General features: G+C 43.4%; 1 pseudogene; it reads left to right on the top strand.

Moving 5' to 3' along the window:
• The first annotated feature begins 1,174 nt into the window (after positions 1 to 1,174).
• On the top strand, positions 1,175 to 3,204 carry LOC108529187 (multifunctional protein ADE2-like; annotated as a pseudogene).
• The last annotated feature ends 1,629 nt before the right edge of the window (positions 3,205 to 4,833 follow it).

The following is a 4,833-nucleotide window of genomic DNA, read 5'->3' as shown; positions in this document are numbered from 1 at the left end:
CAAAAAAAAAAAAAAAAAAAAAAAAAAAACATGATCATCAGCCAGCCTCTCTTTCTACAGAGCTACCTCTCCAAAGAAGGGACAGGGTCTTCAACTTTTTAAGTTCTCAAACAATTCAAATTAATTTTTAAAGCCACATTAGCAAAAGGCAGATGACTGAGAAACCAGTGTAACATCTGATTATTACTTAATAACATCTTGAGTAGCAAAAAAAGGACTTTCACCAAAAGAATTCAGTTGGAAATATCTGTTTATAAACTTCTAATCTTATGCTCATTGCAGTTTTAAAAGTTGCAATCAGCCAAGCGTGGTAGCTCACACCTGTAATCCCAGCACTTTGGGAAGCTGAAGCGGGCAGATCACTTGAGGTCAGGAGTTCAAGATCAGCCTGGCCAACATGGTAAAACCCTATCTCTACTAAAAATACAAAAATTAGCTGGATGTGGTGGCACATGCCTGTAGTCCCAGCTATTCGGGAGGCTGAGGTGGGAGAATCACTTGAACCCGGGAAGCAGATGTTGTAATGAACTGAGATCAAGCCATTGCTCTCCAGCCTGGATGACAGAGGGAGACTCCATCTCAAAACAAAATAATTTAAAACAAAACAAAATAAGGATGCAATCAATCAGTTTAGCCCTGGTAAAGAAAATGAAGTGTTCTTGACTTTGGCTACAAAGTACCTTAAAGGATCTTAGACCAACTGCAGAAGGAGGTTGACTGTACCCAGACTCCCACAGTTAATGAGGTTTGTCCTCGTGTAAATGATGGTTATTATGCTGAAAGATGATTGGTAAATGAACTTGGAAGTTCTTCCTTTTTCTCTTTTCCTTTTATGTATTTGATGATCTCTGGAGGAATTTATGGTGAACACCGCTCTGAAAACTGTCCTAAAATTCTAAGACAAAGGCTTCTTTGCCTCCTAAATAAGACACTGAAAAATAGCAAGCTTAAGAATCACCATAAATAAGATTCTAGCTCTACCTAGTGGCCAACAATGGGATTAACCCCCTGAAATGAGGAATTTTACCAAATTTGCAAAAATGTGAGGAATCTTAACAGAAAATAGGGAGGTAGGGGGGACCCAAATGTTAAGTTAAAAGGACAGGCACTAGGTTAAAATATGTATGGTTGCTCTCTTCCCAGCGCAGTTGCAGCCCTCAGCCCACTCAGGATAATGGCAACACCCGAGGTACTGAACTTGGAAAAAAAACTGTATGAGGCCGGGCATGGTGCCTCACACCTGTAATCCCAGCACTTTGGGAGGCCAAGGCAGGTGGATCACCTGAGGTCAGGAGTTCAAGACCAGCCTGGCCAACATGGCGAAACCCTGTCTCTACTAAAAGTACAAAAATTAGCCGGGCATGGTGGCAGACGCCTGTAATTCCAGCTACTCAGGAGACTGAGGCAGGAGAATCACTTGAACCTGAAAGGCGGAGGTTTCAGTGAGCCAAGATCATGCCATTGCACTCCGGCCTGCACAACAAGAGCAAAACTCTGTCTCAAAAAATAAATAAATAAAAATTAGCTGGACATGATGGCAGGCACCTGTAGTCCCAGCTACTCAGGAGGCTGAGACAGGAGAATCACTGGAACCCGGGAGGCAGAAGTTGCAGTGAGCGGAGATTTTGGCATTGCACTCCAGCCTGGGTGACAAGAGCAAGACTCCCTCTCAAAACAAAACAAAAACCGTATGAAGGTAAAACAAAAGAAGTCTACGGATTGTTAGATGGTTCAGGAAGAGTCCTCCTGCAGTCCAAGGATCCAATTACAGTGGGAAATGCAGCTAGAAAGAATCACCTGGAAGGGTAGTTTTCAGTTGTTACAGGAAGCAGGTATTAAAACTGCTTTCACCAGAAAATATGGGGAGACAGCTTTCATTGCACCCCAGCGTGAAGTGGTTCCAATTGAATGGGTTTGCAGAATAGCAACCTGTTCATTTCTCAAAAGAAATAAATCCCAGTGTCAAGGAAGGATATAAGTTTTATCCATCTCAAGTGGAGATGTTTTCCAAGGATGATGGCAATGATGACCCACGGTGATCCAAGGAACAGTTGACTGCTGCAACATTTCGCTTTGTTGGACTTGTTATAGGCCAAACTGAAGGGTATGTCATGAGTCATGCTACACAGATTATTGAAATACTGGAGAAATCCTGGTTACCCCAGAACAGTACATTAGTTGATATGAAGATTGAATTTGGTGTTGATATAACCACCAAAGAAATTGTTCTTGGTGATGATTCCTGGAGACTCTGGCCATTATGAGATTGAAGCCAACAGAAAGATAATCTTATTGGGAGCTCAAAGAAGTAACTCCTGAAGGGCTCCAAACGGTAAAGAAAAGCTTTGAGGCTGGGCATGGTGGCTGACACCTATAATCCCAGCACTTTGGGAGGCCGAGGCGGGCGGATCACCCGAGGTCAGGAGCTCGAGAGCAGCCTGGCCAACATGGTGAAACCTGTCTCTACTAAAAATACAAAAATTAGTCGGGCATGGTGGTACATGCCTGTAGTCCCAGCCACTCGGGAGGCTGAGGCAGGAGAATTGCTTGAACCCGGGAGGCAGAGCTTGCAGTGAGCCGAGATCACACCACTGCACTCCAGCCTGGTTGACAGAGGGAGACTCCATCTCAAAAAAAAAAAAAAAAAACAATAACAAAGAAAGAAAAGCTTTGAGTGGGTTGCAGAGAGAGTCAAGTTGCTTTTGAAATCAGAAAGTTAGTGCAGGGTTGTAATATTGATGAGCTCTACTTCTGTTCTTGGTCACTGTGAAAACACCAGACCTGTGGAAATGTTGGCACTCCATGTGAACTTTGAGTAACATCCACACATAGAGGACCAAATGAAACCCTGAAGATTAAAGCTGTGTGTCAAGGGGATGGCATTGCTATTGTACTTGTGGCAGTGGCAGTGGCAGGCAGAAGCAATGGTTTGGGACCAGTGATGTCTGGGAATACTGCATATCCAGTTATCAGCTGTCCTCCCCTCAAACCAGACTGGGGAGCTCAGGATGTGTGGTCTTCTCTTTGAGCACCCAGTGGTCTCAGCTGTTCAACCATCCTTTCTCCAGAAGGATTAGCTCAGTTTGCTGCTCAGTATTTGGATTAAACAACCATTTGGTATGGGGCAAACTGCAAGCAGACATTTTGAACACATGGATTTCCTTGAAGCTGGCTGACAAGAAAATCAGATAATGTAATTTATAAGAAAGAACATCACTGCATTTTTTAGGGGGAAAATATGCATTTCTAATTTAGCTGCAGGAAAATCAAGATGAAAAGGTGATTTTAAATTAGAGAACACAAGTAAAATGTATTAGTGAACAAATGCTTCTCTAGATCCATATTAATAAATATGACCACCTAACCCGTCCTTTCTTGAGCTAGACACCAACATTTTTCAGCCAGCCTTTATCAATTCCTCTGATTTTACCCATTTTTCTTAAGTATTGGTGGTCTCTAGTGGTGACTTTCTTCCTTAATACTGATTGGATGATCTTAACTCTCTCAGCTAAAACTGACTCCCAGCTATGTGCCTCTAGACTTGGGCTTCTTTTTTGATTTTTGGTGGTGTGTGTGTGTGTGTGTGTGTGTGTGTGTGTGTGTGTGTGTGTTTGTTTGTCTGGAGTCAGGATCTCACTGTCGCCCAGGCTGGAGTGCAGTGGCATAATTCTGGCTCACTGTTGCCCCCTGCTCCTGGGCTCAAGCAGTTCTCCCACCTTAGCCTCCCAAAATGCTGAGATTACAGGAGTGAGCCACTGTGCCTGGCTAGACTCTTACTTTCAACTGTCCATTTCTCCCTGAACATCGCATGGCCATTCCCATGAAAACCAGAATGCTCCCAATTTTATTCATCTTCCATCTAGCCTGTAACTCTTGGTATACTCACTGTTTCAACTCAGAAGCTTGATTTCATCCTTGATGTTTTTCTCTGACCTTTCACATCTCACTCATCACCAAGTCATATTGATTTTAATTTCTGATTATCCCTTGAATTTACCCTGTCTTCTCATCCTCTGTACAAAAGCCTCAAGTGAGGATCAAATTCAACATTATCCTGATCTATACCAGTCTCCATTCTCAATCCAGCCTTTTCCAAATTGATCGCCCAAGGACTGCTAACATAATACACTCTTACCTATTTTGCACCACAGACATCTTTGAAAATATATATGCTGTTGACCCTCTCTGGAGAAAATTGCACACATAGAATTCACCAACAGATTTCATTGGTTCTCGGGTTCTCCTGAAGCCAATCCATGGTTTGTAAATTAAGAATTGCTGATGTGGGGGAGGCATGGTAGCTCACACCTGTAATCTCAACACTTTGGGAGGCCGAGCTAGGTGGATCATCTGAGGCCAGGAGTTCGAGACAAGCCTGGCCAACATGGTGAAACCCCAACTCTACTGAAAATACAAAAATAGGCCAGGCACGGTGGCTCACGCCTGTAATCCCAGCACTTTGGGAGGTCGAGGCAGGCAGATCACAAGGTCAAGAGATTGAGACCATCCTGACCAATATGGTGAAACCCTGTCTCTATTAAAAATACAAAAAAAAAAAAAAAAAAAAAAAATTAGCCAGATGTGATGGTGGGCACCTGTAGTCCCAGCTACTCAGGAGGCTGAGGCAGGAGAATCACTTGAACCTGGGAGGCGGAGAGTGCAGTGAGCTGAGATCACTCCACTGTACTCCAGCCTGGGCAACAGAGAGACTTCATCTCAAAAAAAAAAAAAGAAGAAGAAGAAGAAAAGAAAATACAAAAATCAGCCAAGCGTGGTGGCACGTGCCTGTAATCCCAGCTACTTGGGAGGCCGAGGTAGGAGAATCGCTTGAAT

The sequence above is a fragment of the Rhinopithecus bieti genome, unplaced genomic scaffold (genome assembly GCF_001698545.2).
Source record: "Rhinopithecus bieti isolate Rb0 unplaced genomic scaffold, ASM169854v2 scaffold_4709, whole genome shotgun sequence".
Taxonomy (NCBI): Eukaryota; Metazoa; Chordata; class Mammalia; order Primates; family Cercopithecidae; genus Rhinopithecus; species Rhinopithecus bieti.
Note: the sequence above shows the minus strand (reverse complement) of the source record. Positions and strands in the feature narration are given on the sequence as shown.